The following is a 26,236-nucleotide window of genomic DNA, read 5'->3' as shown; positions in this document are numbered from 1 at the left end:
CATAGACACTAAGTATGAATTAAAGACTCTCCATTTTGTGAATACTATTGGTTTAAAAAGACATGAAGGGCTGGGAAGGTGGGTTAGTGATAGAGCGCTTGCCTTTCATGCATGAGGCCCTGGGTTCGATTCCTCAGCACCACAAAAGCAAAAAGAAAAAAAGCTGGAACTGACGCTGTGGCTCAAGTGGTAGAGCACTAGAATTGAGCTGAAGTGCTGAGGGACAGTGCCCAGAGTTCAGGCCCCACTACCGGACCCCTCCCCCACAAAAAAGACATCAATACTACCAATTTTTTTTCAAAATTTCTTATGATACTGAAGATTCAATTATAAACTATTAACACTTGAAAATAACTCATTTTCATGGGAATAGAATACAAAGCACAAGATTAATCCTAATCATTTTAAAAGACCTTTATTTATACTACAAATTCATTTTTATAACTACAAATAATCTAAAAATAACTGAAGCACAGTGAGACAAAAATAATTTAACTGCATCATCTACATTCAAAGGACTGTGCTAATAGAAAACAAAATTATACTAATAATTGGGTTACCCAATTCACTTACATTCTTTTATTCTATTTCTTTTAGTTTCATAAAAACTGGCTTTTCATAAAATGATGCATAAAAAGCCTGTATACCCAGTTACATTTTCAGATCTTAACAATATTTATTTCAGAAATGTCTTTAGCTGTATAGTCAATGAACTAAAATAATAGTAAAATATTTAAATGGTTTTCAGAAATTGCAAGACTCGGTCTAGGACGTTATTTATATTGGAAAACATATTTGAAAAGCCTTATTTGTTAAAGTTGTGCTATTACTCCCACAAAAGAACTATTAATGAAGAAACCTTTGTATGTACAAACTTCAAATGCATCCACAATCTGGAGGTGACACATGTTTTTGTTTGTTTTTTTGAACTATATATCTAACAAGCATAGCCACAATACAGATTTTCAGTCAATATGATGGGATATTCAAACCTTAAAAATACGGGGTTTATTATCTTAGTGTGAATAGATACAATCTTACAAATAAAGTTATTTTCAACAGAAATCCAGAAAGAGTTTATCCACCTTGAGTTTCACAGAAATAACCAGAGAGTAATACCTATTTGTTCAAGTCAGTCAAAATCACTCCATGAGTATTTCTTAAAAATATAACCAATTTAAGAGGTCAAACACATATTTTGAACTGACAGTCATCTTACACCAATAACATACTACCCAATTATATGTGTATCTTTTTACCTAACATATACTAAGCGCTGAAAATGATCTCTTTTATCTAACTTAATGTTGTAAATGCTTTGATTATGATGATGTTAGTAACAAATAAAATGTACAGAAGGATGGTTCAACTGAAATGACAGGACAGAACACTGATAAATAAAAACATTTCAACACAGCTCTTTTCAGTCTCATCCTGTTCATATTGGCAAGCAACATTGCAACAGCACACACACACATACACACACACTTAAACACACATGTGTGCACATGTACACATATACACGCATGCCAAATTCAGGGTTTATTGTACAAAAAAGTTCAAATAAAGTAGTAGTGATTAGGACAAATGATAATTTGCCTTATTACAAAATAATACATATTCCAGTACCAGGGCTGTTACATTTTACCGCCCCACCACATGTGACCACTTATTTTATTTTAGGTAATTAATTAATTCATTCCTTCATTAGTTAAATACTACTACTAGAGCTTGAACTCAGGGCCTAGCTCTGTCCCAGAATTTGTTATTTTTTTGTTTTAGTTTTCTCAAGGCTAGCATTTTGCTGCTTGTAAGACAGCTCCATTTCTAGCTTTTGCTGGTTACTTTCAAACCAGAATCTAATGGACTATTTTTCTTTGTCTGGTTTCAAACCACAATCATCAGATTTTGTCTTTCTGATTAGCTAGGAATAAAGACATGAGCCACCAGTGTGGCTCCTACTTTTTCCTATACTTATCTATTGCACATACTTAGATAGCAATTTAATATTGAGAGTATAGAAGCAAGATGTACAGTGATTATATTGTTCTGTCAGAAATTCAAGTTAGTAATGTAAATTTCTTCTTAAGACCATACACAAAAAATACTTAAGAAGAAATCTGATGATGATGATGATGTGTGTGTGTGTGTGTGTGTGTGTGTGTGTGTGTGTGTGTGTGTGTGTGTGTGTGTGTGTGTGTGAGCTGCAATATGTTTCCCATATAAGCACTGTGCAGGGGTGTCCAGCCATTCAGATTTACTGCAGAATATCTGCCTTGAGCTACTAACTCATGGACAATGTCTAAGTGTCCACTCTAGGCTTCTCGATAAAGAGGGGTATACTCATCCTCATCCTTAGTATTTATATGAGTGGCCTTTTTGGCAAGCAGTATCCGTACTGTACTAAGCTAAAAGAAAAGCACTTAGCCACCTTCCCAGACCAAGGATTAAGATTTTGTCTGTAATTTGGTCAGAGCTATGTCTCTTTATGTAGGCGACTAAAAATGTATGTATTAATTTCAAGTAAATACATAAATTCTCTTTCCATCTTTTTAACAAATAAAAAATAAAATTGTTTGCTTTGTAAATAGATCAGAAGCATTGATTTTGTGTCTAGATAGGTCAATGCACATCTGTATCTCTCTTCCTCTCTCTCTTTCATGATTCTCATAGACAATATGGTTGCTCCATAATTGTCCTAATTTATTTTGCTTTTATATTTTTGGTTGCATCATTTCACTTTCTGCTCTGCCATTTCCCAAATCAGCACCACATAAACAGAACCACAGAAGTGATTCTGTGGCTCAAGTGGTAGAGCGCTTGCCTTGATTTGAAGAGCTCAAGAACAGTGCCGAAGCCCATAGTTCAGGCCCCACAACTAATTTTTTAAAAAAATAATCTAAATCCTTGATAATTATAAGAACAAAAATGACTGAAATCAGTTGAATCACACTTTTCCTGCACAATGAAAGAACAGGTCCAGGCTAGGAAAGCAGCTAGAGAAGGCAGGCAGATTGTATTTGTGAAAAACTTTTGTGGAAAATGGTATCGAGGATTACTTACTGGTGATCCACTTGCACTGGAAGCATGATGCTGAACTATTGCTTGCTGATTCTGAACTATTGCTTTGATCATTATATTCTCCAAGAAGAAAAATGAAATTTAATTGATATCAAAGGAATACTAATACATTTTGACTTATTAAGCATCTTCAATCACCAATATCACTTGAGGCCTATCGTAGATAGGCCTACTTTTTTAGATGAAACCAAGTGTCTTTAAAAAAAAGGAATTTAAGTAGTCATGCAAAGGACTTCTATTTTACTACTGTATTATACATTTTTTTCTAATGTTGGGTACCAATAAATAATGGAACTATTAGAAAGTTCTTAAAGCTCATATATTGAATAGTAAGTTCTCTTACACTATATCATGGTATTTCCCAAATCATTTACGTAGAAGGCATTGTTTCCTATTTTCTCCTTCCTAGAATAAGCTGCACATGAAGACACCACTGGTCCATATTTTCAGTCTGTGCATTTGAATAGGGAGGAAAATCTTTCTTCTGCTCTCTATCAATTCACTAATCTCCAGTTAGAATAATTTAGAATAGTAAAAATGGAAAAAGAGAAAATAAATCATGGTGAAAAAACATATGCAGAAAATTCACCCGATTTTTCTGACCAGTTCAACCAATGTCAGCTTTTGGGGAAATATATGGACACTTCATTCCCACTGGTACTCATAGTCTCTGGTTAGGCAATTCTGATGAAGACAAGGAACAAGATAAAAAGGTGAGGAATGGTATCAATTGCAAGAAAATAACGGAGAAGAATCCATGCAAATTTCTTCTTTGGTATGCCGAAATTAATCGGCTTACTACAGTGCCGAGACTACTTTCCAAAAAGGCCACTCATATGTATACTAGGGATGAGGTAAGTATACCCCTCTTCATCGGGAAGCCTAGAGTGGACATTTAGACATTGTCCATGAGTTGGTAGCTCAAGGCAGATATTCATGCAATAACTCTGAATGGCTTGGCACCCCTGCACAGTGCTTATATGTGGAATAACACCAGAATGGATTCTTTCTTACTTCATCATGATGCAGATACCAATCCCCAAACTAAAGGCCTCTTGACACCCTTGCATCTTGCTGCTGGAAATAGAAATAGCAAAGATATGCTGTATCTCCTTCTGTTGAACCATAATATCAAACGGGGCCTGAAGAACAACTTGGAAGAAACTGCATTTGATATTACCAAAAGGATAAGTATGTATCACTACCTCCTTGAAGTTGTGGATGGCTGTACAAATTGTTCTCCTATGTAGAAATGGTTTGGTTAAGTTTCTTAAATTTCAAAAGTGCCAGTCCATCCTTTGTGTCCCTACAAAATATTTTCATAATCAAAGCAACAGCAATATCTTAATTAAAAAATTGATGGATTCTATAGTATTCTTCCACGTGAATTGCCTGACTTTGATGTCAAAATATATTCAAGAGTTGTTTGTATGCATCTATAATGATTTCTGCAGAGTTTGTGATTTTTTTTAATTTTAACTTACCGGTTGAAATGAATAGTATAGAAACTAAAGATATTCCTGTTGCTTGTCTACAAAAGGTATCTATGTTTGTGTAAAGTCCATAATCTATTTCATTGTCTTCTAGATATAGTACTTTGAAGTCTACAATGTTTTATAATATATATGTTCATTAATAAATGTGTCCTTTCAGATTACATTCCATATAGAAAAAGTTTAAGATTCCTTTTCCTAAGGTCCTTATATTCTTTTATTTCTTTTTTAATTATTTTATATTTATTTTTTATTTTTTTTTAAATTACGATTTTTTTTTATTGTGAAAATACCATACAAAGGGGTTACAATTACTTGGGCAAGATAATGAGTACATTTCTTATTAAGAATTGTTGCCTTCTCCTTTGTTTCCCCTTCCCATCCCTTCCTATCTCGCACCCCCAAACCCTCACCTCCACCAACTCTCCCCCTACCACCTACCCTTGAGTACCCTCTACCAGGCCAAAGTTGTAAAGTTCATTTTTCAACATAATGACTTGTACATATCATTGTTGCAAGGGTCCACCTGTATCCCTATTGAAATGATTTGTTTTTTTCTCTTCCCTTCCACAGATTATCCCAACATCAAATACAGTGAAAGCAGGGGTTAGACCGTGGGGTAGGGACATACAAAGCAACAAACAAATCATCTTATAAATGTGTTAGAAACAACCACATGAAAGAAAAGAAAACATGTTTTATTCCCCGTCCCATCCCTTCCCATCCTCCCCCCTCCTTCCCCTCTTACCCTCCCCTCCCCCCCCACCAAAGTTGTAAATTTCGTTTTCTAAATAATAACTTGTACTTCTCATTGTTGCAACGGGTCTACCTGTATCCTTATTTAAACAATTTGTTTTTGACCTTCCCCTACACAAATTACACCGACATCAAATACAGTGAAAGCAGGGTTTATACTGTGGGGGAGGGACATACAAAGCAACAAAGAAATAATCTTATAAATGATTAAGAAACAATCGCATGAAAGAAAAAAAACAATCGAATACATATCTTAGGGTTCATTTCCCTAATATCACCTTATCTGATCTTTTCTGCTTGACTTAGACATGTACTAGATATTGCAAATAAGGAAAACCATGGGACCAATGTTTCTTTGGGCTTGGCTTACTTCATTTAATATATTTTTTTCCAAGTCTTTCCATTTCCTAACAAATGGGGCAAAGTCATTCTTTCTGATGGAGGCATAGAATTCCATTGTGTATATATACAAATTTTTCTTGATCCATTCATCTACTGAGGGGCATCTGGGTTGGTTCCATATCTTAGCTATGGTAAACAATATTGCAATAAACATAGTTGTGCTGGTAGCTTTAGTGTGGTCTTGTTTGTAATCATTTGGGTAAATGCCCAAAAGTGGGATTGCTGGGTCATAGGGGAGCTCAATGAGGAGTCTTTTGAGGAATTTCCATACTACTTTCCAAAGTGGTTGAACAAGTTTAGATTCCACCAACATACCCTCCAGCATCTGTTGTTTTTAGAGTTCTTGATTTTTGCCATTCTAACTGGGGTGAGGTGGTATCTTAATGTTGTTTTGATTTGCATTTCTTTTATGGCTAGGGAGGTCTAGCATTTCTTCATGTGTCTATTGGCCATCCTTCTTTCTTCTTCAGAGAAGTTTCTCTTTAAGTCTTTAGCCTACTTATTAATTGGGCAGTTGTTTCTTTGACGATTTGTTGTTGGGTGGTTTGATTTTTTGAATTCCAAGTATATGATAGATATGAGACCTTTGTCCGTTGTTTGACTAGTGAAGATCTTCTCCCAATCTGTGGGATTTCTTTGGATCTTGCTAGCTATGTCCTTTTCGATGCAGAAGCTCTACAACTTCATGCAATCCCATTTGTCCAAACTTTCTTTGATTTGTTGCCTTTCTGGGTCTCTATTAAAAAAATTTCGGCCTGCGCCAAGGAGACCTAGTGTTTCTCCTATTCCATCCTGTAATGTTTTCAGAGTGTCTGCTTTGTCTCCGAGGTCTTTGATCCATTGGGAGTTGCTTCTGGTGCAGGATGATATATAAGGATCTAGCTTTAATTTTTTACAAGTAGTTAACCAATTTTGCTAGCACTATTTACTGAAAAGGCTGTCTTCCTTCCATTCTATTTTTTTAGCTCCCTTATAGAAGATTAGATGGCTATAGGTCTGTAGGTTCATTTCTGAGTGTTCAATTCTATTCCATTGGTCCTGAAGTCTGTTCTTGTGCCACTACCATGCTGTTTTGATTACTATGGCTTTGTAGTATAGTTTGAAATTTAGTATTGATATTCCTCCAGCAGTGTTCTTTCTGTTCAGGAGCGTTTTTGCTATTTGGGGTCTTTTATTGTTCCATATGAATTTTTGGATTGCCTCTTCTATTTCCTTGAAGAATGAGGTTGGAATTTTGGTAGGTATCCTGTTGAATTTGTAGATAGCCTTGGGAAGTATTGCCATTTTCACAATGTTGATCTTTCCAAGTTCAGGAGCATGGGAGTTTTTCCCATTTTCTACGTTCTGTTTTGATTTCCTTTTTCAAGTTTTTACAGTTTTGATCATAAAGGTCCTTCACTTCTTTGGTTAAGTTAATTCCTAGGTATTTTATTTTTTGTGGGGCTATTACAAATGGAGTTGTTTTCCTAATTTCAGCCACACTTTTCTCATTGTTGGCATACAAAAAAGCCATTGATTTTGGGGGGTTAATTTTATTCCCCGCTTCTTTGCCAAAGTTTTGAATCAACTTGATTATTTGGGAGTGGGGTCTATGGGATTCTTTAAATACAGGACCATGTCATCTGCAAAGAGGGGGAGTTTTATTTCTTTTTTCTCTATTTGTATCACCTTTGTTTGCATCTTGTCTTATTGCTGTAGACAGGAATTCTAATACTACATTGAAGAGAAGTGGTGATAGTGGACATCCTTGTCTTGTTCCTGAGTTAAGAGGTAATGGCTTTAGTTTTTCACCAGTAAGTATAATGCTGGCTGTAGGTTTGTAATATATAGCCTTTATTATATTGAGGAATGTTCCATAATTCCTAATTTTTCCAGAACCTTCAACATAAAGGGGTGTTGTATCTTGTCAAATGCTTTTTCTGCATATATTGAGATAACCATGTGGTTCTTATCCTTGCTCCTGTTGATGTGATGAATTATATTAATTGATTTGGGAATATTGACCCAGCTTTGCATCCCTGAAATGAATCCTGTTTGATTGTGGTGTATGATTTTCTGGATACATTGTTGAAGACGATTGGCCAAAATTTTGTTGAGAAGTTTTGCATCAATGTTCCTCAAAGAAATGGGTCTATAGTTCTCTTTCTTTGATTATTCCCTGCCTGATTTTGGGATGAGAGCTATGATGGCTTTATAGAATGTGTACGGTAGTGAACTTTCTCGTTCAATTTCACTGAAGGTTTGGAGTAGTATTGCTGTGAGCTCTGCTTTTAATGGTCTTGTAGAATTCTGCTGTAAACCATCTGGACCTGGACTTTTCTTATATGGGAGGTCTCGTATTGCTGTTTCTATTTCAATGCTTGATATGAGCCTGTTAAAATGGTTTAACTCATCTTGCTTTAGTATTGCCATGTCAATATTTGCTAGGAAAAGGTCCATTTCTACCAATTTCTCAAACTTATTAGCATAAAGTTTTGAGAAGTATTCCCTTATAATGTCCTGAATCTTGGTTGTTTCTGTGGTGATGTTTCCATTCTCATTTCTGAGTTTATTTATTTGGGTGTGTTCTCTTCTTTTTCTGGTAAGATTTGTGAAGGGCCTGTCAATTTTGTTAATTTTTTCGAACAACGAACTCTTTGTTTTTTTTTTTATTTTTTCCAATAGTTTTTTTGAATTCTAATTCATTTAATATTGATTTAATTTTAATTTTAATTAATTAATTAATTAAAATAATTATTTCTTTCCATCTATTATATTGGGGTATATCTTGCTGCTCTTTTTCAAGGAGGCTCAGATATCTCATTAAATTGTTGGTTTCAGATCTCTCCAATTTGTTGATGTAGGAGCTCAAAGGTATAAATTTGCCTCTGAGTACTGCCTTTGCTGTGTCCCAGATGAGATGGTAATTTGTGTGCTCATTGTTGTTGAATAGCATGAACATTTGGATTTTCTTTCTAATATCTTCCATGACCCACTCATAATTCAACAGTGTGTTCTTCAGCCTCCATGTGTTACAGGACTTTCTTTGGTGGCTTTTGGTGTTGCGTTCTAATTTTATTCCCTTGTAGTCATAGAGAATGCAAGGTATAACTTCAATGTTTCTGAATTTGGACAAGTTTGCATTGTGGCCTAAAATGTGGTCTATTTTAGAAAATGTTCCATGTGCTGCTCAGAAAAACTTGTATTTTGATGCTGCTGGGAAAAATATTCGATAGATGTCTGTTAAATATACTTGATCTATGCAGTTGTTTAGATCTGCGGTTTCTCTGTTGAGTTTTTCCGACTTGATCTATCTAGTGGGGAGAGTGGTGTGTTAAAATCCCCAACAATTATTGTCTTTGGATCTCTGTGGGATTTGAGGGAAAGTAGTGTTCCTTGGATAAATTTGGGTGCTCCATTGTTTTTCGAATAGATATTTAAAATTAATATGTAGTGACCTTCTTTACCTCTTGTTTATCTCTTCTCACAAATTTTAATTGGAAGTTTATTTTATCTGATATTAGGATTGCAACTCCTGCCTGTTTATGGGGGCCATTTGCTTGGTAGATTTTGTTCCAGCTTTTAACATTGAATGTATTTTTGTGTTTACCAGCAAGATGTGACTCCTGAAGGCAACAGATAGAAGGATCTTGCTTTTTAGTCCTACTAGACAGTCTATGTCACTTAATTGGAGAATTAAGTCCGTTAATGTTGAGAGATAGGACTGAGAGGTATTTGGGTGTTCTAGCCATGTTATCTACCTTCTTGGGGTCTATGTAAACTGGGTTCTTCCTATCTTCTTGGATTCTCAGTTTGGGTGCATTTTCTTGGCCTTTATTGTGGTCTTGTTAGTTTTCTATATGTAGGACATCTTTAAGAATCTTTTGTAGGGCTGGTTTGGTGGAGATGTATTGTTTCAATTTTTCTTGGCTATGGAAGGTTTTTATTTGGTCTTCAGTTATAAAGGAGAATTTAGCTGGGTACAGTATTCTTGGTTGATAGTTGTTTGTCTTTAGGGCATGGCATACATCATTCCAGGCTCTTCGTGCTTTGATTGTCTCTGCTGAGAAATCTGAGGTGATTCTAATTGGTTTCCCTTTATAGGTGATTAATCTTTTCTCTCCTCTGGATTATTCATTATCTGTTCTGTCCCCTGATTACCATGAGTGGGAGTGGAGATACCCGGTCTTGCCATTTTTCCTGTGTTTTTCAGGTTTGTTCTGCCCATTTGGGATGAATGAAACACCAGTTTTGTGCTAGAACTCTAACTTAAGGCAAGCATCAACCAAAGTCTGTATTTGCACAGTAAATATTCTGCAGATACAATCTCGTTCAATGGATACATCTATTCAACGTCAAACAACTATATATTAATGGGCTACAAACCGCAAATGCAAATTTGGCAAGCCAGAAATTATTAGGTTTAGGGAGAGATGTGGGTAAAAAATAGGAATAGAGAGATGTGGGAAGGCACAGGGAGAGTTAATTAAGTCTTAATCTCAAAACAGGAAATAGGTGAATAGGATGAAAGTAGAGAGAGAAAAAAGAAGAAGAAAGAGAAAGGGGAAAAAAAGAGACGAGAAAAAATGGAAAAGTAAAAATTAAAATATTATGTAGATACGAAAACGAAATATTGAGAGAAGAACATGCATATAATGCGGAAGAGGAGGGATATAAAGGAGAAGTGAAAAACTTAAAAATAAAAATACCTAAAATATTATATAGGTATAAAGAGGTAGTATTGCTATCAAGGAATTTAAGTCTAAGAGGTTTTGAACTGAGTAATAAATTTGTGGATTAAGTGTGTACACAATGGAGGAGAAGGTCTAATAATCGACTATGGGTATATCTGAGGATGTGTAGAAAAACAATTAAGTCACATAAAAAAGAATGAAAGAGAAGAAAAGGTGAAAAGGATAAGAAAGAAAGAAAAAAAGATCAGAAGTTCAATAGAGCAAAACAAAAAACAAATAAAAATTTTAAAGAAGAAAAACGCACACACAAATATACCCCTAAAATAAGAAGTATAAGAGGGAAAAAAAGTTACTAGGAAACATTTATTTTCAAAAAAGGTAAAAATTAAAAATTAAAAAAAAGTTTTAGAAAATTTTTTTTATAAAATGTACAAAAAAAAGAAAAAATATTTTGATTTTTTTGGGAGTGGTGGGAAAAATCCTGTATCTCCCTTGTGTCTGTAACCAGCCTCTTGTTGGAGTCTCTGATCTGCTTGTGGTGTTTGATTTTCCTGTGGCTTGGTTGGTTTCTTAAGTCAGTTTGAACAGGCCAAAAAATGCTCTGCTTTACCCAGGATTTTGTGATCCTCCTCTCAGGTTACTTTAATGGGAGGGGGATCTGCTTTGATTATCACAGAGGGAGATGGCTTTTTCCTCGTTTGGAGATGCTGTGATGAGGCTAGGTTCTGGGTAGAGTTGAGGCTTTTCAGCAAACATTAGCTTTTCCTGAGGGCTAGCTTGTTAGAAACTCACGAGCCCAGGCTGGAGCCACTCTCTGGGTTTATGTTTACTGAATTTCAATTGATTGTCAAGGCTGCTTAAGGGAGGGGCAGCCTCTGGCTCTGATTACCCAGTGAAGAAAGCCATTCCTGGGGCTTGCGCCTGAGCTGGGTGACATTTCCCGGGGTGAAGCTGAGTCTGGGAGGTCAATTTAGGTTCTTGTGACCTGCTAAATGACTCTAGTTTTCTTCCAAGGCCTTAGTTGGAGCTAGCAGCTCCACTGAGCTTTGTCAGTATCCAAGATGGAGATGTCCAGTTGTGGGGGGGAGGGGTGGCCTTCTCTCCTCTGCTCCCTGAGAAGGACTGAGGACCTTAGGCTTTTACTTTCACCGAGTCTTGGTTCCTGGGTCGTCTCTGGTCTGTGAACCGCAGGATGAAGATGTCTGCTCCTTGTCAGTTCTTGCTGGTGTTGAGTAGAATCTGCTCACCAACCGCATGTGGCTCCTTTGTCCTGGACTCTCTGTGTTACAGGATGGCGACTATGGCCACCGCTGCTGCCGAAGCTGCTGGCAAATGCTCAGATCTGTCTCCTTGCCTGGATTTTCCCTCTCTGGCCTAACTCTGTGTACTGTGATGGCACACTTGGTGTGATTCTCTGGCTTAAGACTGTTCACTGGAACTCTAAAACTGCTTTCTATGTGAGAGCTTGTTTAGCCTTCAGCTTCTCCTCCACCATCTTCCCGGAAGCCCCTATGAGCATGGTTTAAATTTTACTTCTTTGGGATAAAATGACAATGTTATCTAATTTCAAGTTTTATAAAGGTTATGCTATGTAAGGGCCTTTCTAAGGTGAAGATTTAATACACTGATGTCAAACTAACCTTTAATTCTATGAATTACATGTATTGTTACACTTGTATTTTTATAATCAACTTTTTAACAACTGTTTTTCATTTCTTGCATTTGAAGAATAAAAAATATGGAATACTTCACAAATTTTCATACCATCCTTGTGCAAGTACCATTTTAATCTCTGTATTGTTGTAATTTGGGTAGACCTGCTGCTGAAGCATGTAGTATCCTCTAAATTTAAGTAGTTATTGATGCAATCTTTATACAGGCACATATTCATGGTTGCCTATTTGTAACAAGGAACCCTTATTGTTCCTAAAAATGCTATTGATCTTATTTCTCTAAATTTCTGTCTATAGTGGAAAAAAATTATATTGTTTGGTCGATTACTCACATTTGCAATTTTTTGTCAATAACTATTTTGTCATTTTCATTTTAAAATTTGATCATATTTTGAAGCCTTTACAGCTAAGTCCAAAGGTGATGGCTTTTCAAGTACTTATTTATCAACTGAGTTATCTTTGTGGAGCTAATGGATTCAAAGTAAGCCTTGGTTAAGATCCACTTCTAAACCTCTGCAGCTTAAAATTTCCTAAATGAGGTCTCTGTGGCACAAATGTCTTCCTGACCCTTACCCTTCTTCCATGTAGGAACAGACCAACCAGAATATCTTACACTGACAGCATAGATTGTCTTACTGGAACAAAACTAATCTTAGTTACAAGGGATCATAGAGAGATGAACACTTCAGACCGAACTGTTCAGAATAGAAGGCATTTTATCAAAATATAATTGTTTGGGCTGGGAAGTTGGCTCAGTGGTAGAGTGCATGCCTTGCATGCCTGAAGCCCTGGGTTTGATTCCTGAGCACCACATAAGGAAAAAGAAAAAAGCCAGAAGTGGTGCTGTGGCTCAAGTGGTAGAGCACTAGCCTTGAGCTGAAGAGCTGAGGGACAGGGCCCAGGCCCAGAGTTCAGGCCCCATGACTGGACCCAAACAACAATATATATATATATATATATATATATATATACACATATATATATATATGTATATATATATATATATAATATTTATTTTACCTATTATTTCAAAAGTAGCTAAAGCCAAGAAGGTGAAAATGTTGTTCATATGCATGTTTACTTAATATCCTGGCCTGTCTACCATACAACCAGGCAGGAACTTACACTACTGAGTTTCCATCACCAAATATTTTCATAGCTCCTGGAGAATTCTATATATTTCTCGTCGATATTAGGCCTTAAATTGGTAATGTTTAAATCCAAGTGTTTCCTCTTGCCTCCAGGCTTTACATTTACAAATGGTAAAGCTTTAGGTCTAACTCTACCAAAAACTGAGGTAGAGATAATGGAATAATACTTTAAAACAGATTTGCCTTTGATACGCTAACCACAACAGAACAATGCATAACAATTTCTTATATTATATATACTTATATATTTTATATTTATATGTGCTGATCTTAAATTTCACACAGTAAATCTTACTAGAATTAATTTATAATTTGACAAATAAATTGAAATTTATTTCCATAAATAGATTGGAACATAAATAATTAGGTTTAGAATATATATTCGAATATAAAAAGTATCAATGCAATGTCTTTGGTATAAACTTGTGATACCTTCTAAGTGTTCTTGGTCTTCTGAATTCATAGTAAAAAAAAATAAAAACAAAAAAAACAGTATTGTTTTCCTCTAATCTAGAAGAGATTTTACACTGCTGCTGTGTTTATTGTATTAACTCGCTGGTCCCAAAGTGTTTTTCTCCATATTATGCCTAAAAGCTATTATTCTTCTACAGTACCCACGGGTCCGAGGATACCAGGTCCCAGGTTATCTGCATCATCAGATAACAATGGCAAGTCTTCTAACCTTGGCCCATCCAAAATGCTAACAGAATGTAATTGAAGACCCATCTCAATTTTTCATTTCCTAGAATATTTCAGGGCCCCAATTCCTTGCAGTAATTAGCAGCAAGCAATTGTGAAATTTAAGGCAACTTCAAATGAAAGAGGAGATCACAAAATATGAGTGAAAGTACGGTAGTTCAAACTTTCAATTTACAGATGACAAGCCCATATTAGTAAACAAAATCACAAATGTCACAAGATTATTTTTAATACCTCTCTGCTAATGATGAATGAAAGATTTCAGTCCAGCATAAGTAGGCCAAAAAATTTCCTGGAATGATAGTTCCATAATTGTTCTACCAAGGCTAGGAAAACTTGACTTAGATGTCAAATATAATTTAAAAAAACTAATTGAGAAGACCCTAGTGCTTCAAAACACTGGTACTTCAGTAAAACTTGGTTCTGTAGTATAAAAATGTTGTCATTCTCAAACCAATGATAACCTACATTTAATCTCCTTCAAGTATATTCCTTTTCAAATAAACTTTCTAGAATCATATTCACCAAAATAACACTTGACAAGTAGATGATAGTGACATTAAAAGTTTTTCAAGTGTAGGAATCAAGTTACAATAGAGTTGATTTATTTACCCAGCACTAATGCAAAATAAGTTCAATCATTAAAGTGTAGAAATAGTATCTCCCACCATTTGCATTGTTCAGTAGGTGCCTTCCAGAAATGTGTTAAATAGATCAGCCTCCCATAATTCAAACCCAAATATTAGCTAATAAAGTAAATTTCATCACATAAGATGGTACATTTTAAAAAGTCACTAATAGTTGCCTTATCATGTGTTGCCTTATCATATATTTTCCCTATCTGTCTAACATAGTAATAAATATGACTTTAAGTCTTGAATATGGGTACTGATCAGAGATGTGACAAACCTATAATCTATCTTCTATTTCTATCATATTCCTCTATAGTAGTAAATTTTAGTTTTCTTCTTTTTCCAAAACTTATAGGTAGTAGAAAATATCCTATGTAAAATAAAATAATCACACACCATTGCACAAAGCCATTTATAAAAACTGGTAGTTAGCTATAAATTCTAAGCGATTTTTAAACTTTCTTGTTGACTAAAGATTAATCTTCCAAAAAGATGAGAATAAAATCATGTTTAGATGCTTCACATCTCCAGTCTTGCAAATTGTAATTACAGATGAATGAATTATGGAAGTATATGCTGACATCAGTTTAAGTATATGTAGGATTGAAACTCCATGAAATGTATATAAACCTTTCAAAGTATTAACAGACAGTTTAATAGAATGAATATCAGGAAGTTGAAACCAGAAAGGAATAATAGTAAAGACATAGAATGAATGAAAAATGGAACAAGGGGCAAGTACAGCTAGAATACTCAATGTACACATGTAATAAAGGAAGTGGTAAATCTGAAATAAATCATGGAGAAAGGGTTGGTTGACAATGATAGGAGTGACTCTGATCCAAGAGCATTGGACAATTAGATGGACATATTTAATTGTAAAACACTTGCACAACCTTTTGAAATTCAGTTAAAAACACAACTACAAACAAAAACACACAAAAATTACAAACAAACAGCAATCTCTAGAAAGTATGTATATGACCTCACAAAATTTTAAACAGTTAATGGAGGGCAGTCTTGGGAAAAGTAAACAAAGCTGTTCAAAGAGGGCAGTTTAGGGTAGGGGAGAATTTTGAAGAGATTTAAATAGATTGTCTAAGGTTATAAATCACCTACATCTACTGCTAATATTTTCTTCTGTGTTTTTTTTTTTTTTTTTTTTTGGTCCGGTCGTGGGGCCTGAACTCTGGGCCTGGGCATTGTCCCTTAGCTCTTCTGGTCAAGGCTAGCGCTCTACCACTTGAGCCACAGCTCCATTTCCGGCTTTTTTTTTTTTTGCTTATGTGATGCTCAGGAATTGAACCCAGGGCCTCAGGCATGCAAGGCAAGCGTTCTACCACTGAGCCACTTTCCCAGCCCCCATTCTGTGATTATTCTTTGTCTGAACTGGTTACTCCAGTCCTGAGCTGTGACTTCATAGCTTGTGAAGATAGAATGGAAGAATCAAGATCAAGAAACCATTACACCACCGGAGAGAAAACAGTCCTCTATGGTTTCTCTCATCTCTCTTCATTACTCTTTTCTCCTACTTTTAATAAAGTCAAGTGATTTTGAATTATATTTCCTTCTTTTTCAGAGAATCACTGTTTGGTTATTAAATGTCAATTCACAAATTTTGATGTCTTTTTTAAAAAGAATTTTGAATTTAAATTCCACTACAACTTTGTTTTACACAGTGAGAGTATATTCCCTGGGTAAGGACAATTCTCAAGGGAACCTACAGGATTTACAGCAAGGTTTGTGAGGTTTGTTTGTTTAGTGTGAAAATGAGCCATATTCACCCACATTGCTCCCTCTCAGCTAAGTCTCCATGGATTTCTTTGCACGAAAGCCTATTTTCCCAGACAATGTTAAATTTTCTTAATAGGCTAAGTTGTTAAAAAGTTTGAACAATTAAAATTTACCTGTCATAAATTTTTAAATCTTTTGAAATTCCTTTATCAAAATCTTGAATTCACCAATCTTAATCCCACCTTTACCATCAAAAACAGTTGACATGTTGTTTTCATGATATAGTGTCCATGAAACTACTATTTTCTAGGGGCTTTGTTATGCATATATTTGACCATATAAGCTGATGCTGAGCAAAATGAACTCCAAGATATGGAAACAGATATTTATTTGCGGTTGCTTTTTTTGATGTACTATGTGATCTCTATTTTCTTTGAGATGTTCCCCTATGGTTTATCCCCTGCTGTGTTTGATTTTGGTACCCTGTGTATTGTGTATACATTTACCTTAATTAGGGAAGGGAACAGGAACAAAAAAAAATGGCGAGACAAAGGACAAACAGCAAACCAATGCAATAGCATTTCTCACAAGACAATAAGTTGGAAATGTACATTACAACTTGGGAGGGGTATTAGGGTGAAGGAAAAACTGAGAAAAATGAGAGAGGGGATAACAAGTTTGAAAAGTTATGTATTCACTACCTTACAATGACTGTAACCACAGTGCACATCACTTTCACATTAAAATTAAATTTAAAAAATAAGCTGATGAAATAAAATTTCACTGTTTTGGTAGAGTAAATATTATTCTTTATGTAGTAACTTAAAAATCAGTATTATTTGGCATCTAATTTGAATTAATTACCTCTTCTTTATCAGAGGGTCATCAACTTGAATGATATCCAACTAGACAATTTTTTCACAATATACTTGGCAATATTTTGAAAATAGAATAAAATAATATTTTGTTATAATAAAACAGAAAACAATTTAATTCTATGGAAACCCATAACTTTTAAAAGTAAATAAGTTGTTAATAGGAAAGAATGCATGTGTTCTTCAAAATTCCTATGACTAATAACTACTCATTTTCAAATTCTGAACATTCCATACCTGAGAGATTCAAAATATACCTGTTTGCATGTTATGTAATTCTGCAGTAGATGCATTTTCCAATGGGGTGTTACAGACTGAGAAGTGAACAGAAAAAGAGCCACATTCTGATATGGGATAAAACTATGAAGCATATGATAATTAATTCTTCAAGAGTAAGCAGTTGTTTATCAGATTAAGCTATTATTTCTTTGACCATCAATCACAGGATTCATGCCATAAACTCATCCTAGCCCACCAGTTTCCAACTTGTAGGGTGCACCTCAAAATTCCCTTAATTCATATCAAGAATAGCTTATGTCCATTGTGAAAATACACTGCACCTCTGCTAATGTGATGCCCTCCATATTCTGGAAAGAACACCACTATAAACAGGGTTGCATCATTTTTCCTCCACTGGTATTCTTGAAAATATTATTTATATTTATACTTTTTTAACTATCATAGATAATCAGGAGGTGAAGATTGGAAGATTACAGTTCAAAGATTGTGAAGACCAAGGGTCTATGTTGAAGGGGCAGAATGATGCAGGCTCTGGCCTCAGGATTATCTGAGGACTGTGTTTGAGTATTAGGAAAGCTCTTGGCATGCCAGGCTAGAGAGGGAAAATGTTCTCTCTCCCTATCTGAAAACAAATGTCACAGACTCCTGGGAGCTGAGGAAGTATCTCTTCTGCTTGCTGAAGCATAGTTGAACACTAAAACAACAAATCAAAAAATTTAAAAGGAGGAAAAGTTTGGATGAAGGTATGAATATTTTGTGGTTTTCCATGCAAAATCCTAAAATAATTTTACATCAAGCTCTTTTTGTTCTTAATATTTTAAACTTACCACAAGGAGATATTTTAACTAGCGCTGAGTGCCATTTTGAACAAATATCAGAAAAACTTTATTTAAATGCTCCCGTATGGATTAAGATTGCATTGGATGCAGAATAGCAACTAGGAACATTATTACATAAGGGGCAAGGATAGGGTTTTCTGTCTACACAGGATGGAAACAATACTAGCTTCCTGCCTGATGGATACAGACGCGGCCCAGTGAGGACAGCCCCGTATCCTGCAAGGAATCGGCCACCAGTTGAGGAAAAAGAAATCCCCACTGCCCACCTGGGGGCAGGTTAAAAAGTTGACTGGAGAAGGACAAAAGATGTTACAATGCAATGGTAAACCTGTCACGACTGAGAACTTGTTCTTGGCCATGTGTGCACTGCTTACTGTAAACTCTGTCCATGCTAATGCTAATTTAACTTATTGGGCCTTTGTTCCTAACCCTCCTTTATTGGAACCTGTTGTTTGGGGAGACATGGATATAGCCGTCTAGAATGTTCCTGCTGTTTTGTCTCCTCCTTGGAATAATTTGACATTTTACAATAAGGATGATGGTAGCTTTTTAAATTTTACTTACTATACTCATCCCTTGCCTGTTTGTCTGGGGCCTCCTCCATGTTTAGTTATGAATTGGCAACATTGGGTTTTACCTGGGAAACGCACTTCCAATTCTAGAACACAGCTGCAGCGATTAACTACTTGGTCCATTAATAGTAGTTGGGAAAGTGTCACCTTTGATGGCAAGTTACCCTTACCTATGTGTCCCGATTTTACTTATATTGATTTAAAATATCAGCCTTTTGTGTGGCAAGAGTGTAGAGGAAAATTTGGAAAAGTGTTCAATAATTTTATTAATTGGGGACCTTTTGGACAGTTTATTAATACATGTTCAGAATGGAATATTACCAGATGTGATTTATCAAATGTTACTAGGATGCTGGAAACCATTAATGAATCACTTACTGGAGATCAACTGATGGCCTGGGGAGATGGAGGCATTGCAGATGCTCGATGGGCTTTCATGACTGCACCCACTGCTGTTCAGACTCATCTTTGGAAGGTCAGACCGGTGCTGAAACCCGTGATGCTATCAAATGGATCATTTTCAGGGAAGTCGAACTCTACGTCCACTTATAATTTTACTTTGTACAAATCTTATGATGTAACTGCTTGTGTACCTCTGCCTTATGTATTTTTAGTGGGAAATTTTACATTTTCTCCTACTATTTCTTGTTTTAATTGTCTCCTTATTCTTGCGTAAATTCCTCTCTTAATTTTAATGACAGTGATAGTACTATGATATTACAACAAAGAACTCATATTTGGCTACCTGTTAAATTAGGAAGAAAATGGTCCCAAAATCCTTTGGATAGTGTTATTGAATTTTTTTTACCAAACTACTAAAACGTACAAAGCGTATGATTGGAGCCATTGTATCTGTGATCTTTTTTTTTTTATTTAATTTAATTTTATTTGTGAGCATACTGTACAGAGGAGTTACAGTTACATGGGCAGGATAATGCGTACATTTCTTACCAATCATTGCAGCCTCCTCCTTTGCTTAACCCTTCACATCCCTTCCCAGCCTCCCCCCTCCCCCCTAATCTCAATCCTTCTCCTTCCCTCCCCTCCCCCCCTTCCCCCCCCCCCCCGCACCAACGTTGTAAAGTTCGTTTTGGACATGGCAACTTGTACTTCTTATTGTTGCAACAGGTCCACCTGTATCCTTATACAACTGGTTTTTCCCCATCTCCTCCACAAGTTATACTGACATCAAATATAGTAAAAGCAGGGGTTATACTGTGGGGGAGGGACATACAAAGCAACAAAGAGATAATCTTATAAATGTGTTAGAAACACATGCATGAAAGAAAAAAAACATTAAAATACACATCTAAGGGTTCATTTTCCTGACATCACATTATCTGACCTTTTCCGCTTGACTCATACATATACTAGATATTAAAAATAAGGGAAACGATGGGACCTACGTTTCTTTGGACCTGGCTTACTTCACTTAATATAATTTTTCCAAGTTTTTCCATTTCCTAACAAATGGGGCAATGTCATTCTTTCTGATGGAGGCATAGAATTCCATTGTGAATATATACCACATTTTCTTGATCCATTCATCTACTGAGGGGCATCTGGGTTGGTTCCATATCTTAGCTATGGTAAATAATGCTGCAATAAACACAGTTGTGCTGGTAGCTTTAGTGTGGTCTTGTTTGTAAACATTTGGGTAAATGCCCAAAAGTGGGATTGCTGGGTCAGAGGGGAGCTCTATGTGAAGTTTTTTGAGGAACCTCCATACTGCTTTCCAAAGTGGTTGAACAAGTTTACACTCCCACCAACAATGAAGTAAGGTTCCCTTCTGTCCACATCCCCTCCAGCATCTGTTGTTGTTAGAGTTCTTGATTTTTGCCGTTCTAACTGGAGTGAGGTGATATCTCAATGTTGTTTTGATTTGCATTTCTTTTATGGCTAGGGATGTTGAACATTTCTTCATGTGTCTATTGGCCTTCCTTCTTTCTTCTTCAGAGAAGTTTCTCTTTAAGTCTTTCGCCCACTTATTTATTGGGCAGTTGTTTCTTTGAGGATTTGTTGTTGGGGGGTTTAATTTTTTGAGTTCCAAGTATATTTTAGATATGAGACCCTTGTCCGTTGTATGGCTAGTAAAGATCTTCTCCCAATCCGTGGGCTTTCTATTGATCTTGCTAGCTATGTCATTTGCCCTGCAGAAGCTCTGCAACTTGTATCTGTGATCTTAAACTTAATTTCTATTACCACTGTTGCTGTGGTGTCTGGAATTGCCCTATACACTGCCTTACAAGCTAAGCACTTTGTGGAAGAATGGCACCGGGATTCATATGAATTGTGGGTCTCACAGGTAGAAATTTATGCTCTATTATAAACACAGATTAATATTCTTAAACAGACAGTGGGATGGTTAGGAAAAAAGTTATTGGTTGTGGAAAAACAGTTATTGTTAAAATGTGATTGGAATTTTATTACCTTTTGCATTACTAATGTAAAATGTAATAAATCTATACATGATTAGAATTTAATACAGCAGTATTTATCTGGAAATTCTACAGCTCCTCAATTGATTGCTCAGTTACAATTTAATGTACATGACATTTTTGGTAAACAATTTACAAATGATGGTGCTTCTAATATTGGTGATGCATTTATTAAACAATTGGAAGGGTTGGATCCGAAAGAAATACAGTGAGTTTGATGATGAGATACCTATTTTTTCTTATCCTGTAATTCGACCACCCCTTATGAATGGTATAGCTCAACCAGCCAGATATGAAGGTGGTGTTGTTGATGATATTGGTAAACTTAAGAAGGCAGTTGTATGGTCCTCAGTCTCATTATGTTAAGGAATTGCTTAATGGGCTTGCCCGATATTACAATAATTTTGCTCCCATGGATTGGAAGATGCTTTGTAGTGCCTTGCTTAAGACACCTAAATACCTACAATGGCAAATGTGGTTTACTGAGTTATGTACAAAAAGGGCTAGACAAAATGCACAGAGCAGTAATCCACACCTGCAGATCATACCGTTTCCCATGTTAAGTGGAACAGAACAATAAGCGGATGCTCATATAAAAGTAAACTCTCCTGAAGAGATCCATGAGTAGTTAAGAGACATAGGAATTGAGGCATGGGAAAGGATTCCACCGGTAGGAGAGCATAATGGCTCTTGGACTAAAGTAATTCAAAAACCTAGTAAACCCTATGTTGAAATTTTATCACAATTGAAAGTGACCTTGGAACGTACTGTTGTGGGAGAGGCTCCACGGCAACAACTGCTGCACATGTTGGCTCATGAGAATGCTAATGAGGACTGTAGACGAGCCCTATTGCCTATTAAAGAATCTGGGGATGTGAATACATATTTAAGGGCCTGCAAAGACTTTACATCTGAATCCAGTCGTATGCAGGTGTTTGCTGAAACTATGGCCACTACATGATTGTTATTATTTTGTTTGCACTTGTACTGTTATATTTCATGTTTATGAAACCAGGGCAAGTGTCTATGATAACCCTGTGGAAAGCTTTACTTTTAAAACAAAAGAAAAAAGAAGGAAATTGTGAAGACTCAGGGTCTATGTTAAAGGGGCAAAATGATGCAGGCTCTGGCCTCAGGATTATCTGAGGACTGTGTTTGAGTATTAGGAAAGCTCTTGGCATGCCGGGCTGGAGAGGGAAAATGTTCTTTCTCCCTGTCTCAAAACACATGTCACAGACTCCTGGGAGCTGAGGAAGTAGCTCTTCTGCTTGCTTAAACATAGATGAGCAGCTGGTCAAGCATTTTACTGATATTGAAGAAGTGGTTTGAGCTTGCTCTAAAATAGTTTAGATAATAATATACCAAGACATTGCCTCATAGTTCAAGTAAAAATGTGTGAATGTCTTCTGACCAAATCTTGGCAAAGATCATGCTTGCTTGTCTTTAAATACCACTTAAATAAAGCACAGCATGCAGTGGCAATTGCTGTTTGCACTCTGCATCCCCTATATCCTGGTGATTTCATTACCATTATCCAGGGACCTCAATGCAGTAGATGTTGACAAAAGCCCACCCAGGCAGGAAGGATCCCTAGATTATTATCTCCAATAAACTTTTCAGCAAAAGGCAGACACATGTGAGCTGAGGTTGAAGTGGTAGGGCACGAGTATTGAGCATAAACAGGCTCAGAGACAGTGTCCAGTCCCAGAGTTCAAGCCATAGGACAAACCAATAAAACAAAAACAAAAATAAAAACAAATCCCAAACCTAGCATTTTTCTCACTGTATACAGAGGCACGCAATTAAGGAATTTGCTTCCTGTGTTACATACAGGTAGAAGAAAGATTTCACACAATTATTCTCTTCATACCATGTTATACCAAAGCTTCAAAAAATTGCCCTTTTTCTAAATTTATAAATTAATATCATCCATTTGTTGGCAACTCTGTCTACATTATTCACATTATCATTTTATACATGAAGTTTTGGAAGTATCTATTAACTGAGTTCTAATTATAACTCTCATGAAAGAATATTCTAGGCAAATAGAATGCAAGAAACATTTGTAAATTTGTCAATTTAACACTCTACTTAAAAAGAATTTTGTAAGTATCCTATAGAATATGAAATTACAATCAAAACCAAAATATTCATTTTAAATCTAAACTCTAATTTAGCAAGATCTACATAGTCCTTCATTAGATTAACTTTGCTATTTCTCCAGGCTTAAGTTTTTGTAATCCTTCATCCTTTCCTTGGAATCTAACAGAGTGATGATTACTTACTTTTTCAAATTTTGGATGAGAATCACGAACCATTTTGCATCTAAGAATGTTCTGTAATGAAGAGAGCATTTAAAACACAACTGAGGATTATATATGAGTTGCATTTCAATAGGAAACTTGACTTCTCAAAACATAATGACAAAATTAGCCCAAATGTCCAACTTTGTATTCCTTTCTTGTTTGGTTTATTTTATTAAGACAAAATTATACTACCTGGTCCAGCGAAGGTATCACTGTGTAATTCCACTATCTAATCTCCTATCTTAGTCTGAGTGCTAGAATTCTAGGCTTATATTACATTGCCCTGCCATAGTTTCTTGTTTATTTAATCTAGATGCAGACTAGCAATTCTAAACTTCTCAGTAATATTATCCACTGCAGTGCTCAGAGTGTTCATTTACTCTTTTCAAAGATGTTCTAACATTTGACACAGGATATGAACATTATCAGATGTACCTGCAGGAGTCTCTGATTCATTCCTCCATGGATCCAATCCCTTTAATAATGATTACTTGACTCTCTTATTATCTCTGGTCCCTATCTATGTAATAGTCAAACTTTTTTGAAGAAAGTTCACTTGAGGACTTTCTAAAATGAACAATTATCACTTGATTCTAGTCTTACTCTGAACATATTTTCTATTGTTTCCTAACTTTTCCACATATTCTGAGAGTTGCTTCATATGTGTATTTTTGCACATATAAGTGCCTCTATATATATTTGTATGATTGCATGTATGTATGCAAAAGCCTCAAAATCTTATTCAGCAATCTTGCGAATGACTGGTATTCCAATACTTGAGCCATTTTTCCAATCCAGCTTTTGGCTGGTTAATTATATATAGTTTCTCAAAGACTGTTCTGCCCAGGCTGGATGCAAATTGAACTTCCCAGACTCCTTTACATTCTTAGGTTTTATTTCTCCAGTAGTATCAACTTTTAAATTACAAACATTTTGTGAGTGTAAAGGCTAAGCTGTAGCCTAGATTTTTAACTCAAGAATTCATATAAAGATAGATGAACATGCACATTACATATGTTGAGTGTACACTGTTAGAAATGTGATCCTAAAGCAACTCCATTTGTAATAGCCCCACAAAAAATAAAATACTTAGGAATTAACTTAACCAAAGAAGTGAAGGACCTCTACGATGAAAACTTTAACATCTTGAAAAAGGAAATCAAAACAGAACTTAGAAAATGGCAAAACTTCCCATGCTCCTGAATTGGAAAGATTAACATCTTGAAAATGGCAATACTTCCCAAGGCTATCTATAAATTCAACACGATACCTATCAAAATTCCAACCTCATTCTTCAAGGAAATAGAAGAGGCAATCCAAAAATTCATATGGAACAATAAAAGAGCCCAAATAGCAAAAAGGCTCCTCAATGGAAAGAACACTGCTGGAGGAATATCAATACCAAATTTCAAACTCTACTATAAAACCATAGTAATCAAAACCGCTTGGTACTGGCATAAGAACAGACCTCAGGACCAATGGAATAGAATTGAAAACCCAGAAATGAAATTACAGAACTATAGCCATCTAATCAACGATAAGGGAACTAAAAAAATAGAATGGAAGAAAGACAGCCTCTCCAGTAAATGGTGCTGGCAAAATTGGTTAACTACTTGTAGAAAAATAAAGCTAGATCCTTATAGATCAACCTGCACCAGTGGCAACTCCAAATGGATCAAAGACCTCGGAGTCAAAGCTGACACTGAAAACATTACAGGATGGAATAGGAGAAGCCCTAGGTCTCCTTGGCGCAGGGCGAAATTTTCTTAATAGAGACCCGGAAACACAACAAATCAAAGAAAGGTTGGACAAATGGGATTGCTTGAAGTTTCAGAGCTTCTGCATGGCAAAGGACATAGCTAGTAAGATCAATAGATAGCCCACGGATTGGGAGAAGATCTTCACTAGCCATACAATGGACAAGGATCTCGTATCTATAATATACTTGGAACTCAAAAAAATTAAATCCCTCAACAACAAATCCTCAAAGAAACAACTGCCCAATAAATAAGTGGGCGAAAGACTTCAAGAGAAACTTCTCTGAAGAAGAAAGAAGGATGGCCAATAGACACATGAAGAAATGCTTAACCTCTCTAGCCATAAAAGAAATGCAAATCAAAACAACATTGAGATACCACCTCACTCCAGTTAGAATGGCAAAAATCAAGAACTATAGCAACAACAGATGCTGGAGGGGATGTGGACAGAAGGGAACCTTACTTCATTGTTGGTGGGAGTGTAAACTTTTTCAACCACTTTACAAAGCAGTATGGAAGTTCCTCAAAAGACTTCACATACAGCTCCCCTATGACCCAGCAATCCCACTTTTGGGCATTTACCCAAATGTTTACAAGTAAGACCACACTAAAGCTACCAGCACAACTATGTTTATTGCAGCATTATTTACCATAGCTAAGATATGGAACCAACCCAGATGCCCCTCAGTAGATGAATGGATCAAGAAAATGTGATATATATACCCAATGGAATTCTATGCCTCCATCAGAAAGAATGACATTGCCCCATTTGTTAGGAAATGGAAAGGCTTGAAAAAAATTATATTAAGTGAAGTAAGCGAAGCCCAAAGAAACATACGTCCCATGGTTTCCCTTATTTGCAATATCTAGTATATGTATGAGTCAAGCAGAAAAGGTCAGATAATGTGATTTTAG

At 35.8% G+C, this 26,236-nt stretch overlaps 1 pseudogene; it reads right to left on the bottom strand.

The window, feature by feature from the left end:
• Window positions 1-12,137: 12,137 nt before the first annotated feature.
• LOC122098986 lies at window positions 12,138-12,237 on the bottom strand (annotated as a pseudogene).
• Between the last annotated feature and the right edge of the window lie 13,999 nt (window positions 12,238-26,236).

Source organism: Dipodomys spectabilis, unplaced genomic scaffold (assembly GCF_019054845.1).
Source record: "Dipodomys spectabilis isolate Male_0828 unplaced genomic scaffold, ASM1905484v1 ptg000498l, whole genome shotgun sequence".
In the NCBI taxonomy this organism is placed as follows: Eukaryota; Metazoa; Chordata; class Mammalia; order Rodentia; family Heteromyidae; genus Dipodomys; species Dipodomys spectabilis.
The sequence above is the reverse complement of the archived record's forward strand: the minus strand, read 5'-3'. Positions and strand labels throughout refer to the sequence as shown.